This window comes from Bos indicus, chromosome 7 (genome assembly GCF_029378745.1).
Source record: "Bos indicus isolate NIAB-ARS_2022 breed Sahiwal x Tharparkar chromosome 7, NIAB-ARS_B.indTharparkar_mat_pri_1.0, whole genome shotgun sequence".
Taxonomy (NCBI): domain Eukaryota; kingdom Metazoa; phylum Chordata; class Mammalia; order Artiodactyla; family Bovidae; genus Bos; species Bos indicus.
This window is the reverse complement of record NC_091766.1, coordinates 83,024,936-83,040,216: the sequence shown is the minus strand read 5'-3', so window position 1 is coordinate 83,040,216 and position 15,281 is coordinate 83,024,936. Positions and strand designations below refer to the sequence as shown.

At 35.8% G+C, this 15,281-nt stretch overlaps 1 protein-coding gene across 4 annotated transcripts in view; it reads right to left on the bottom strand.

Annotated features, from left to right (window-relative positions):
• The window catches only part of XRCC4 (X-ray repair cross complementing 4), a 379,323-nt gene that overhangs the window by 106,593 nt on the left and 257,449 nt on the right, over positions 1-15,281 (bottom strand). Inside the window, exon 8 of one of the 4 annotated variants that reach the window (XM_070794005.1) lies at positions 1-15,281. This exon is cut by the window's left edge and continues 13,247 nt beyond it; it is cut by the window's right edge and continues 62,433 nt beyond it. The exons of the other annotated variants lie outside the window; for them this stretch is intronic. The gene's annotated coding sequence lies outside the window, so the exon portion shown is untranslated. 4 annotated transcript variants of the gene reach the window in all.

Below are 15,281 nucleotides of genomic sequence, written 5' to 3'. Positions count from 1 at the left end.
CCTTCCAATGAGTATTCAGGGTTGGTTTCCTTTAGGATTGAGTGGTTTGATCTCCTTGCTGTCCAAGGGATTCTCAAGAGTTTTCTCCAGCACCACAGTTTGAAAGGATCAATTCTTTGGTGCTCAACCTTCTTTATGGTCCAGCTCTCACATCCATACATGACTACTAGAAAAACCATAGCTTTGACTATGTGGACTTTTGTCAGCAAAGTGATGTCTCTGGTTTTTATCCTCTGATAAAGCAAAAGCATCACTTCTTCTGCATTCTACTGTTTACAAACACATCAAAAGCCCATCTAGATTTAAAGGGAAGAGACATAGAAACCACTTTTAAAGGAAGGAATATCAACCACAGACTTTAATTCTGCACATCTTTGGTCACTTATGTTGCAAGCAATTGGAGAACAAGGACTATGATTTAGAATCACTGTTTCTTTCAAAATTTGGCACAATTCCTAAAAGAACAAACTGTGTGTGTTGAAATAGACTAAGAAATGTCTTGTTGAGGGTGTTTGCCTTTTTTCTCTTAGAGCTGAGCATGAAAAAAGCTTTAGCTAGTTTCATACACAATTTGCACAGAATAAAAACCATTCCAGATCAGAAGGGCAACTCTAGATTTTTAGAAATGCAATCACATAAAACTTATATTTAAGGAAGGAAATTTTAATTTCTTACAGCTTTTGCTGACCATTAGTTAGCTCACTTTCCATTATGAAGTAACTTATTTTTTTTTTCAAGTAGTTTTGGATGTTTACAAATTTATATGCTTACCAGTTCACACAAATACCACTAAGTTTGGTTATACTCCACTTCACTGGAATGTTTGGGAAGGGAGATCTATGGTTAAATGAATGGTGTTTCAATCCTCGTGGCTAAAACCCTCACTAGCAAATGCTGGTCAACTTCTAAGTAAACACACACTCAAAAGACTCTAGTTAGTTGGATTTTCTATTAAGTTTCATTAAACTGTTGTTCTTGTTATTATTATTACTTAAGCTTTAGGACTGTTGATTAATCTAAACTTCTGCTATCTGCTTATTGAGAAACTACAAGGAAAAATAAGAAGCAATTACACTTTCATTCCTACTGCAAGTAAAATTCAGAAGTGAAATAACATCTTCAGCTCCATGCATCCTTTATTCTGAGAAGAAATGTGACTCCTGTTAGCAACAGGGAATTATCACCCACAATCTCACCATCAATGACCAATGAAGAAGAGGGGTCAGATTTCAAAAATCAGAAACCATAAACAGAAATTAAAATGTTACACCAAGAAATTCTAACACTTGTTTGGAATTAGGAAAAGCTGTCATCCATAAATTCACATGTGGCCCCAAAAGACAACCATGAAAATTGAACAGGCTATAGACATGCAAGGAAAATAGTCAGTGAGATTCTACAGCCTGATCATAATGTCCCTTAAATATATATATATATATATATATATATATATATATATATATATATATATATATAAAACCCCCAAAGTCTTCTCAAAATGTTAGTGGGCCTCTATGGATGGAGAAACAGAGAAACTTTCAAAATCTTCTTTATTTATTTATTTTTTCTTTATTTTTATTTTTTCCACTTTACAATATTGTATTGGTTTTGCCATACATCAACATGCATCTGCCATGGGTGTACACGTGTTCCCCATCCTGAACCCCTCTCATTCTTTTTTTTTTTTTTTTGGCTTTCTGTAAAAACAGGCCCCTTTATCAAACTGAAAAAGAAGAAAGATGTTTGGCATTTCCTAATCTATTACTGAACATGTTTCTCTTAATGTAACTAAGAAATTTGGAAGTGACTAGAAGGAGCACTAAAGATTCCATTTGTAAGAATCTTAAATTTCCAGGAGGCAGGAACCACGGTTGTCTTTGTGTAGTTTAACCACACACAGGAGATTAATGATTTAGGAAAGAATTGTTCTTAACAAAGTGTTTTTGAACAAACTAAGGATATTGTTTAGAAATGTTATAAATAATAGATTTTTCTCAGATCACAAAGACTACTTAGCCTACAATATAAACAAACTATTAGAAAATATTAAGGAGAACTAGCAGTCAACATAATTATAATAACCTGTTTTTCATACATTCCTTACTTCGATTAATATGTTTTTTATTCAATTTTATTTTATTTTTTTTTAATTTTATTTTATTTTTAAACTTTACAATATTGTATTAGTTTTGCCAAATATCGAAATGAATCCGCCACAGGTATACCTGTGTTCCCCATCCTGAACCCTCCTCCCTCGATTAATATTTTATCAGTGTAAGGCACTATGCTAGCCTATGAGATGAAAAAATAAAACATAATCTCAGAATTTGAAAATCTCACAGTCCAGCTGAGCAAAAATGTATTTCAATCATTAAGTATAACATGCTGTGATCAAGTATGTACATAGTATTGATTTATAAGGTTAAAAAACATTTTAAGTTCAAAAATCTAGATGTCAGGAACACATCTGTGTTTATATAAGGCTTACTTGTACTTGCAGTTGTACACATAAAAATTAACATGTTACACATAAAACGCTATTTGATGTTTACTACATGGTGATTTCCGGTAACTCCTGAAGAGATAGTTGACTGTTAAGATCAAAAATAAGCTTTATTCATAACAGTTATAACTGCTTTCTTTTTTCAAGCAACTTTTCCCATAAAGAAAATGGAATTGACTGCTATATCAGAACACTGAATATTTAAGGGAAACATTTGTTTATATTCATGAGAGTTTCATTAAAATAATAGTAGACAATATCCAGACAAATCCAATCCAAATATCCAACATTTAGGTGGGATGAGGTTAAAAGGTTATTTCCACATCTGAATTTCCCTGCTAGGTCCAAAATTATAGTATTGCATTTTCAGGATAGAAGGGAATAGAGTAACATTTAGGTTTCATTCAAAGTTATGAGTCTAGGGACTTCCCTGGTGGTCCAGTGGCTAAGATGTCATATTCTCAACGGAGGGGGCCCAGGTCTGATCCCTGGTCAGGGAACTAGATCCCACATACTACAACTAAAAACCCCACATGCTGTGACCAAGACCTGGTACAGTCAAATAAATAAATACCTAAATAAATAAACATTAAAACAAAGTTATGAATATAAATTTTCTATATTATTTTCTCTCCTTATTTTGGGTGTTGAATCATAATAAAAAAAATATTCCTTAGGGTGAAATAGTTACTTCTTAAAATAAACATTTGGTAAAAAGAAATAATGAATTTTCCTAAGTCTTCTTATGAAAACTTGAGCTTCAAATATAGAAATTTTAAAATTCTATAACATCCTAGTGGATGCAAGCAACAAAAACTATTTGAGGTTTTTATAAAGTAATATATATGCATATTACAAAGAATTTTAAAAATTCATTAAAATAGAGTAAAATAAAGATTATCCCAGGTGGTGCTAGTGGTAAGGAAGCAATCTGCCAATGCAGGAGATGTAAGAGAGGAGGGTTCAATCCCTGGGTGGAGGAGATCTGCTGGAGGAGGGCATGGCAACCTACTCCAGTATGCTTGCCTGGAGAATCCCAGGGACAGAGGAGTCTGGTGGGCTACATGAAGTTCATGGTGATCACAAAGAGTCGGACACGACTGAGCATCTAAGCACAAGTACAAATCTGACCCATTACAGAGGATAATTGCTTTGTGTTTGCTGGCTGATGTATGCGCCAAATTCTTTTTCTTAAACATGAAATAAATGGCTATTATTAACTTGGAGATAAGGTAAAGGTTCTTTTTTTCACAGAATTCAGGAAGAGTCAGAGTGGACAAGGCATCTGAGCCTTGTGTGCACAGGACAAATAAAAGGACAAAAAGAAAACAAAGGTGATTTACTCATTGGGAAGTTTCTTATTCGCTGATATACTGATATTTTAATTCAAGGGTACATAATTATGCTCCGATGTCACTCTGCCACACATGAAATTGAAGAGAATAATTTAGGAGGTAAAAAGATGACTTGATAAGAAGAGAATCTTGACCTTTTTCGGTGCAAATAAAAATCCCAACTAGAAATTTTAGATGTTCCAAGAACAACAGTTAACAGCTGTTAAATGTTCTCCTTATGCCAAGTACTGTGTTAAAATCCTTATTCATATAATTGTCACAACAATCCTATGTCCTATATGGTTTGTGTTTTCCAGACGAGAAACCAAACCTTAGATATTGAGCAACTCACCCAAGTTCTCACTATTCATAAATGGCCAATGTGGGACTCGGACCCAGGCCTGCTGGCCTTCTCCATGCTTTTAACCAGTGCCTCTTTCCCTTTTTCTCTTTGCCTCAAATGTTTTTTTCTTTCATTATTACATGCTTACACTCTACTAACCCTTGAATCCTCAGCTAAAATCCTACACCTTCATGGAACTTGCCTTGTCTCTTTGTCTTGTCACTTTGTCTCTCTGAAAATCTCATATCACACATCATTATAAAATTATCCTAATATAAAGTAAAGTAGTTCTACTCAAAAAAAGATAGCCTTATGTGTTACCTGGCTAATTATAATGTGTGAAATTGAAAGCTGGGCCATTTACAGCAAATATTTCTTAAAGTGCAAAAAGGTGTTTACAGTCAGATTATAAACTCTAATTTTCCCTAAACTCATTAACATCACCATCTTAATGGACATATACTTAACAAACATTTGAAGGTGAATTATGCTTTACTGGATATTGTCTGCATAATATTAAATTGACATGGCCACTGCCCTCTTTGAGCTTACAATCTAAAACAGATGTCATGGTATAAACAAGCATAGAAAGAGACAAAGGTGCCTACATACATCTGTTCAACAACTGAAATACAATGCATGAAATATTTATATTATGTTCCAGTCACAGTGCAAGTTGGGTGTGTGTGTCTGTCTGTGTGTGTCTGTATGTGCATGCAGAAGATTGAAATGTTCACATTCAGGGTCGAGGTAAGGATTTTTCAAATGCAGGTTTTGTCTGTATAAGAAAGAAGGCAATGGCTCACATCTGGGCAACTGGGACTTTACTACAAGAATACAGATGTCAATCACCACAAAATAACCACTGTACACATGTGAACCAGATGCTTCCATGTAAAATAACCCAGGGTGTTTCACAGATGAATCACTGAAAACGTAATTACACATCAGTCCCAGTTTATTGGTAACAGGTCCACTTATGTGGAAGCCATATGGTACTATCCATCCTGAAGTAGTGGAAAATACAAAAATGGGTTACTTTTAGATGCTAAAATATAAACTCTTCTTCTGCTGCTTTGCTGTATTATCCTTGTGGCGAGGTAAGTGATGATTACATGTGTTCAATCAAATGTCTTTGGGACAGATGTCTATTGCCGCATTTTACTAGTAAAGATTGTGCCAATAAAGTTTACATTATATCCTCTCCATTTCAAAGGAATTAACTTCAACAGAAAATAAAATGTTTAGTGACCACACAACTCTTCTATATCTAATTAATGACTGTTAGGGTAAATATTCATTTACAGTACCTCAGAATGTGAGCTCAGTATTAAACTACTACAAAGGTTTTCTTTTCCATGTAGTTTAAATATTGATTCAATATATATGCATTCATTGCAGTTAAACAAAACCCATGGAAAAGCTGTCAGGAATCATCTAAGTTCTGCAGCATTGATTCTCTGAGCTCCAAGGGTCACTAGTCTGTGTTTCATAAAGCTGTCTACCCATTTACATAATCGATGGCTTGTGTTTCGCATGTGTCAGGGCAGTGTCTGACTAGAGATGGTCCTCTTTAGTTAAAGCAAAGCCTTTTAAGAGTTTAGTTTTATTCTTCAAAGAGGCTTTTTAAAACAAATAAAATCAGCATGCCAACGTCTACTTCTATGGAAAACTCTGGTTAGGAAACGATATACCAGGAGGGCACACAGCATCAAAGGTGTCTAGAGTATTGTATCCACCCATCCCTGCTGTATTCTAAGGCTGAGGTAGAAACAGTTGGGAGTATTCTCAAATAATCTGGGCCCTTGGGACAAAATACTGAGCAGTATTTTAATGCTCTAACCAGGTGTTTGTTTTGTTTTTTTTTTTTCTGTTTATTGTTTGACTACATAGTCAAAAATGCCTTGGCATATTGATTTGCTATGTCTTCCCCTTTCCATAAAAGGGAAAACTCAAATCTGTTACCTCAAATTACCCGGTGTTTTCAATAATGTAAAAAAACTTTTATGCAATGTTTGATACATACTATATAAACACATATAAGATAAAATCATCATAATAAATCAAACTAATACATTGCTAAAATCAAACTAATACATTGCTACCACTTAATTTAAAAATATAAAATCACCAATACGGGTAAATCCAACATGCTTCTTCACAACCTTCTCCCCTTGTCTGCCTGCAGAGGAATAACCTTATCCTATTATTGTGTGTTAATCATTACTTTGCCTTAAAAGGAGAGTTTTATAACATATGTCATCGTCGTCACTCAGTTGTGTCTGATTCTTTGCGACCCCATGGACTGCAGCACTCTAGGCTTCCCTGTCCACCACCAACTCCCAGACCTTGCTCAAACTCAAGTCCATTGCGTGGTGATGCCATCCAACCATCTCATCCTCTGTCATCTCTTCTCCTCCTGCCTTCAATCTTTCCTAGCATCGAGGTCATTTCTAATGGTCAACTAGAATTTCTCATAGGTAATATGCCTAGGATCTAAATTCCTAGGTCATGCTGTATGTGAATGCTTCAACCTTTTTACAGAACAATCCAGACTGTTTTTCAAAATGTTTGACCTAATTTTCATTCCCATTCAGTTCAGTTCAGTCGCTCAGTCATGTTGGACTCTTCCCGACCCCATGAATCACAGCACGCCAGGCCTCCCTGTCCATCACCAACTCCCAGAGTTCACTGAGACTCACGTCCATCGAGTCAGTGATGCCATCCAGCCATCTCATCCTCTGTCGTCCCCTTTTCCTCCTGCCCCCAATCCCTCCCAGCATCAGAGTCTTTTCCAATGAGTCAACTCTTCGCATGAGGTGGCCCAAGTACTGGAGTTTCAGCTTCAGCATCATTCCCTCCAAAGAAATCCCAGGGCTGATCTCCTTCAGAATGGACTGCTTGGATCTCCTTGCAGTCCAAGGGACTCTCAAGAGTCTTCTCCAATACCACAGTTCAAAAGCATCAATTCTTCGGTGCTCAGTCTTCTTCAGAGTCCAATTCTCACATCCATACATGACCACAGGAAAAACCATAGCCTTGACTAGACGGACCTTTGTTGGCAAAGTAATGTCTCTGCTTTTGAATATGCTATCTAGGTTGGTCTTAACTTTCCTTCCAAGGAGTAAGCGTCTTTTAATTTCATGGCTGCAGTCACCATCTGTAGTGATTTTGGAGCCCAGAAAAATAAAGTCTGACACTGTTTCCACTCTTTCCCCATCTATTTGCCATGAAGTGATGGGACCGGGTGCCATGATCTTCGTTTTCTGAATGTTGAGCTTTAAGCCAACTTTTTCACTCTCCTCTTTCACCTTCATCAAGAGGCTTTTTAGTTCCTCTTCACTTTCTGCCATAGGGTGGTGTCATCTACATATCTGAGGTTATTGATATTTCTCCCGGCAATCTGGATTCCAGCTTGTGCTTCTTCCAGGCCAGCGTTTCTCATGATGTACTCTGCATAGAAGTTAAATAAGTAGGGTGACCATATACAGCCTTGACGTACTCCTTTTCCTATTTGGAACTAGTCTGTTGTTCCATGTCCAGTTCTAACTGTTGCTTCCTGATCTGCATACAGATTTCTCAAGAGGCAGGTCAGGTGGTCTGGTATTCCCATCTCTTGAAGAATTTTCCACAGTTTATTGTGATCCACACAGTCAAAGGCTTTGGCATAGTCAATAAAGCAGAAATAGATGTTTTTCTGGAACTCTCTTGCTTTTTCCATGATCCAGCGGATGTTGGCAATTTGATCTCTGGTTCCTCTGCCTTTTCTAAAACCAGCTTGAACATCAGGAAGTTCATGGTTCACGTATTGCTGAAGCCTGGCTTGGAGAATTTTGAGCATTACTTTACTAGCGTGTGAGATGACTGCAATTGTGCGGTAGTTTGAGCATTCTTTGGCATTGCCCATTAGCAGTGTTTAAAAGTTCCTGTTGATCAGGGAATTCCCTGGCAGTCCAGAGGTTACGATTCAGCACTTTTACTACTACGACCTGGGTTCAGTCCCTGGTTGAGGAACTAAGATCCAGCAAGCCACAAGGCATAGTTTAAAAAAAACAACAAAAAAAAAACAACTCCTTTCCAAAACTTGATACTCTCAGAACTTTAAATTTCTGCTAAAATGATGTTAAATGTATCTCTACAGAGATATATTAAAAGAATCTTACTTTTTAGGTTGAAAGAAAAAGGAATTTCTTTTCTTTGAAAGAAATTTGAAGTATCAAATTGAAAATAAATTGCCAATTTATTTGAAAATAAATTGCCAATGTAAGTGTCCCTGCTATCTTACTACTTTAGTGAGTCTTTGACGAGCACAAATGTCCTTATAAACATCCTCCTACTTAATCACAATACACCATCAAATCGGAAAATTAACACTGACATATTACTGCCATCTAATCCTCAGCCTCCATTCAAGTTCCAATAGTCCCCAAAAGATCCTAACAAAAGGGTTCAGTTCAAAATCACACATAACTTCAGTAGTCACATCTCTTTAGGATCCTTTCTCACTTCCTCAGTCATTTCTTGAGGTACTTTTGACAATTAAGGGCCAGTTATATTGTAGAATGACTTTTTCTTGTGGTTTGATTAAAGTTACAGACCTTTGGCAGGACAATGGCAGAAGTGCTGCTGTGGTATGATTCTAATTTGTACCATTACTGATGCCGTTCACTTTGATCACAAGTTGGTGTCTGCCATGCTTCTCTACTCTAAAGTCTCTTGTTCCCTCTTTGTCATTAATGTGTTTTATGAAGAAATAATGAAGGTGACCATCTTTTCACATTTGAAAGTTATTTGTGTATATCTTCTCTGAAATGTCTGCTTAAGTCTTTGGCCCATTTTTCCACTGCTGCCTGCTTTTTACTTTATTGATTTAGTAAGAGAACACAAATTTTATTTCAATTATATAAGTTGCAAATATTTCATCTTCGTACCTAGTTTTTTATTTTCAAACAATACAATATTGAATTGAAGTAGTGATCATAGGAAGATTAATCTAAAAAAAATGCTTCTATTTCTCATGAGGTTTTGTTATGTACATAAGGAAATTCCTATAAAACCTTATTTTCAAGGAAATGTAGTTTGAGTGGTGAGTTTCATTAAATTTCTATGCGCCAGTTGAGTTGATCATATATTTTTTCTTTTTATCTGTTAATATGGTATATTCTGATTATTCCTTCCTGAAATAAAACCAACTTTTTCATCATACATTTCTCATGCTTACATTATGCATGGTTAGATTTAGTTTTCTGATACTATTCAGGATTTTTCTTTTCCACCTATGTTCAGGAATCAGGTTGGTCTGTAATTTTGTCAAGCTGTTAATCTTTTTGTTCTTTGTTTTTTTTTTGGTAACTGAGGTTATGCTAGCTTTACAGAATTAGTTGGGAGTATTCTCCTATTTACTTTGCCAGAAAAGTTTGATAATATTAGAATGATTTATTCCTTGAAAAAGCTGAGGACTTTCCGCCAGAGAGAATCTGTGTTTGTTTCCACTGAGGCAGGGGCACTACCCCAGGGTGCTCAGGGCCTAGTGCAGTCTTTCAGTGGCTGCATTCAATCAGCACTTTGATCTCAGGGCAGCCCTATTTTTCAGTTTGTTTACTGTTCATAGCAAGGTGCCTGCTTTGCTTTCAGCTTGTTGTTTTAGTCTTGAAGATCCTTACAACTTTAATCTCATTTTTTTGTGTGCACTAGAAAAAATATGTGTATTTGTTATTCATGCATTTTATATTTTAGTGGAAGGGTCTCTCAGAATGTCTACTTTGCCGTAATGTCAGAGAAAGATTCAGTGGTTTTAATTTAAAAATAAGTAACGTCTTGTCATGGAAGACGTACCTAGTTTAGAGTCAGATGAAGCTGGATTAAAACCTTGGATCTGTCACTTTCATTATCATGTGATTCTGAGGAAGTCTGAACTTTTCTGAGTCTGTCTCTCTTCAAATCGGGGATACTAACTCCTATGTTATATGACTGTTCAAAAGTACATAATAAAATATAACTGATACTTACTGAACACTAAGAGCCATACACACTTATAAGTACTTACAGGTATTAATTCATTTAAACTTTACAACAGCCCTATGAAGCAGTATTATTATCATCTCCCTTGCATATCTGTGTAAAATTAAACAGTGTTAGGAAATTTGTCCAAGGCCATAAAACCAGTAAGTGGAGGAGATAGGATGCAAACCTACAGTTTGACTCCATTTTTATAAAAACACTCTTATAATTTGCAGCATTAAATCAACTGAAATAACGTAAAAAGTTTGCAATAGTACCTAGCACATAATAAGTACTTTAAAATAATAGACAAATATTTATAATAACAATAACTAATAATAGAATAATTTATAAAGTGGATAAACACACAAACCCACACATGGAGTACTACTCATTAGAAGCAATGAAATACTGACACAGAGCCAGAGGGAAGATCTCAAGGGCATCATGCTACCTGAAAGAAGACAGACTCAAAAACAGCTACATGCATGATTTTATATGGCATTCTAGAAAAAGCAAAACTACTGGGAATTAGTGTTTCCAGGGCTGGGTGTGGGAAGACAGTATTGACTACAAACAGGCGTGAAGAAACTTTGCCGGCTGATGGAAATATTTCCGAGGTTGATTGTATGTTTGTCAAAATTCATAGCATTATACAACTAAGACTCATAAATTTTACTTTATGGTAGTTTTACCTCAACAAGCAAAACAAATGAAAAACAGGTAGCAATTTTTCCTCTAAAAGAGCATTTTCAAGCTATATTCATGATAAGAGTTTCATTTCTGATTAAGATACAGAGCTGTTATTATTTTTAAAATCTACTGATTAAAAAATACAGTGTATTGTTAATTGTGAACTATGTATTCATGCAACAGGAATAACTTCTTTCCAATCCTCTGGAAATGGAGGAAAGCAATTAAGGAAGGGGCTTGTTAGTTTCAAACTGTCAAGGGATGTTTAATACGCTTCTTAAGATTTTCTATTTCTTTATGTGCTTTAAGAAATAGATTATGAAATGCTTTCTGGCAAGAATTACTTGCTGTAAGACCAAACAAAATGTACAGTAACTACTAAAAACTCATGTTATGCAATGACAAAATTTATACTTGTCAAAGCAAAACTTCAGGAAATAAACCATATTGCAGTTCACAATGGAAGAGCGGAAAACATGATATTAGTAAAAAACACAGATTCAAAGTGGATTTTCCCATAAAAAATATTAAAGTGAAATGGCTCAAGCCTGGTTAGAAGGATTACTTAATTTATTTCAATTATACTTAAAAAATTAGAGACAGGTTCTATCATGAATAAATAAAATGAAATCTGGAGGAAAACTGCTTATTAGTAATAAGTGAATCTGGCTGAAAGCAAGTAAAGTCACAGTTTCTAAAAGTACAATAAGCTGAACTATGTGATAGCTTTGATTATGAGGCAGAAACATTTTCAGCTTCACTGCAAAAATGGAATATTGACTTTGGAATTAGGTCATAGTAGGGAGTAGAATAGGAAACATCTACATGCCAAGAAAGACCATTCTGTTCCACATCGTTCTAGGAAGCAATTTCATTAAAAGTCACTTGAAGGCTCCTCATTTTATCTGTGAAAGTAGCAAAAAGCGGGGAGAGATCTCACTGTAGTTGATTACTCAGGACCCAAGTTAATCTTGTGAGCTCCCCAAAATTCTATTTTCAAATGATTTTTAGCCTGTTTTACAAAGTGAGCTTATTTTTAAATTTAAATGGTGACCAATAGGTATATTACCTTGAGTCAGTCAAAATCTTTTTCCATCTAAAGTGACCATCTACTGTCAAACAGGTCCTAACCTTATATAGTCTTATGACTTATTACTAGAGCATACTGTATTCTTCCTAGAATAATAAAAACTGTATTTTCCTTTTCCAGTTGCACAAAAAAGCTGTAGGGATAGCAAAAGCCAAACCCATTGTGTGTGCTTTAAAAAAAAGTATTAATGCAAGCATTTTACTGTTTCTCTTTTATATCTGTAAGGTTGGGGCAAGGATAAGGCCTGTTCAGTTCAGTTCAGTCGCTCAGTTGTGTCCGACTCTTTGCGACCCCATGAATCGCAGCACGCCAGGCCTCCCTATCCATCACCATCTCCCGGAGTTCACTCAAACTTACGTCCATCGAGTTGGTGATGCCATCCAGCCATCTCATCCTCTGTCATCCCCTTTTCCTCCTGACCCCAATCCCTCCCAGCATCAGAGTCTTTTCCAATGAGTCAGCTCTTCGCATGAGGTCTGTTAACTGTTCTAAATAAATTACACAGTATCCAAGAATAATTGCAACTTTTGTAAAATTCATATCGGTATATTGGCTCATCTCAGTCTAGTTTCCCTATTATTGTCAAATGGTGGAAAGCTGAAATAATTCATTGTCTAGAAACTAGCAGACGAAATAATTTTGGAATGAGCGGCTTCAAGACTTAGGCAGATGTAGATAGAAATCAGAGAGATAGAGACAGTATACGACCATATTTTTTAACAGAGTAGCTGATGGACACAACTTATGAAAAAATCCTTGAAATTTAATGGAAAGGTATATATGTCTGTAAACAGATGATACTACCAATATACATGAAACACTTGGGTATCACACTACAAAACTAAGGGATAAGTATATTTTTTGGATAATCATAGAAATCTTTAGTTTTGCAGTAAGATGAGAAGTAAATATTGCAAAATATTTAAAACAAGTTTAATATCAGTATATGTATTGTTTCTATAGGTTACCATACCATTATACTATTATCTTAGTATCTAGCGATAGCTAATCCAGTTTCTTGGCTCTGGGAAAAGAACTAGAATCAACAGCTGCCTTTCTACTTTCACTTTTCTTGTCACCCCTGGATAATCTAATCATCCTTTGTATTATAATTATTTATCTTTCCCTTTTTCTCAGTCAAACCACTGATACCTAATGCATGTTGTAGAAAATATGCACTTGATGTATAACTTCTCTTTGTTACCATTGTCTCTACTACTTAATTCAATTTTGAAAACAGAGTTCAAAATTCATCTAGATTCTATCCAGTTTGCAAAATTTCTAAGAGTCCCCAGCACAGTATCAGGTGTTTTGTTTTAGTCATCCTCACTACTTCTATTTAATTTTTGACAAAAGAATACAGAGAAATGACCTGTCTCTACTTTTTACTTGGCTGAAAATTTTCAGGCAAAATTCTTACTAATCCAAATAAAATGAAAGAATACAAGAGAAATATTTTATTAAAATTATTGTCTTATTTTTACTATGATTTGAGTAGCTAGTGACTATTTGTATAACTAGAATAAATGATCTCTCTTCCTCCAAATGACGAAACTACAACACTGTTGAGATGACTTTAATCAAAATTTCTATGTAATAACCACTCTAAAACATAGCAATGACAGGAAATAATCATTATTCTTTATTTTTGTAACAGTGGATTATTCCTTTATTTGTAGTGTATATGATAATACTCTTTCTAAGAATGCTTCATAGCCTTAAACTCTTCTTTGATAAATATGATGACTATTTAAAATATTAAAAATAAATGAAAATTACTTTAGGGCTTAGTATTTCCTGAAATAAACTATGCATTTTAAAATATAGTTTTGTATTATAAAACTTAACGCACTTTTTTTTGTTTCGACATTTTTGCACTCCCTTCCTTGCTTGGAAAACTCTTGCAGCCTCAGCTCGGATCTTCTAAGTAGCTTTATAGAATTTGATCTGCTAGATTTAGTGCCCCATGCCTGTCTCCCACTTCCTTTCCCACACAACTCCCAGAGAGCTCCCACTTCACAATGATTATTGGTTGTGTTTGTCTGTTTTACTAAATGTTGACAATCTCAGTATATTCATTTCCGGTGACTGCTGCAACAAATCAGCACAAACTTGGTAATTAAAAACAACACATATTTACTCTTTCACAGTTCTGGAGTCCAGAAGTCCAAAATTAGTATCACTGGGCCAAAATGAAAAGGTCAGCAGGGCTCCCTCTATATACACTGGAAAAGAATCTGTTCCTTGCTTCTTTCAGTTTCTCAATGGCACCCCACTCCAGTACTTTTGCCTGGAAGATCCCATGGATGGAGGAGCCTGGTAGGCTGCAGTCCATGGGGTCACTAAGAGTCGGATACAACTGAGCGACTTCACTTTCACTTTTCACTTTCATGCATTGGAGAAGGAAATGGCAACCCACTCCAGTGTTCTTGCCTGGAGAATCCCAGGGATGGGGGAGCCTGTTGGGCTGCCGTCTATGGGGTCGCACAGAGTCGGACACGACTGAAGTGACTTAGTAGTAGTAGTAGGGAGGCAGTATTCCCTCGCTTGGAGTCACATTGTCCCAGTCTCTGCCTCCATTGTCACACTGCCTTCTCTTTTTTCTGTGTCAAATCGTCCTGGACTTCTATCTTAAAAGAATATGTGTAATTGCATTTGGGCCCACCTCAATATTCTAGGATAATTGTAAGATAATCCCACGATCTTTAACTTGATCACATCTACAGATCCTGTGCCATGCCGTATATGGTAACATTCACATCTTCTAAGGGTTAAGATATGAACATCCTAAGGGGCAATTACCCAGCCTATCACCCTTAGTAAGGGAGCAGTATCTTATTCACGTTGATATCTTCGGTCCTTAGTATTAAATATATCAGCTGGTATAAAGTAAAGGCTATATAACTTGAAGAAACAAACATACATAATTTCACTGGTTTTATCTGTATATAAAACCATGCAAAACTGTGAGTTTATAGCATTTAGTAGAATTCAGTATCAAGAAAAACTGACTAGAGGCCTTAACAGGCTACTAGTGCTACTAGTGTTATGTATATTGAATAGCTGAATGTTTCATAACATAGTATAATGCTTTATTCAATGCCTCTGCTTAGATGCTCAGTTGTGTCCAACTTTTTGTGATCCTGGTGGACTGCAGCCTGCCAGGCTTCTCTGTCCATGGGATTTTCCAGGCAAGAATACTGGAGTGAGTTGCCATTTCCTTCTCCAGAGGATCTTCCTGACCCAGGGGTCAAACCCACACTTCTTGGGTCTCCAGCATGGCAGGTGAATTCTTTACAACTAGTGCCACTTAGGAAG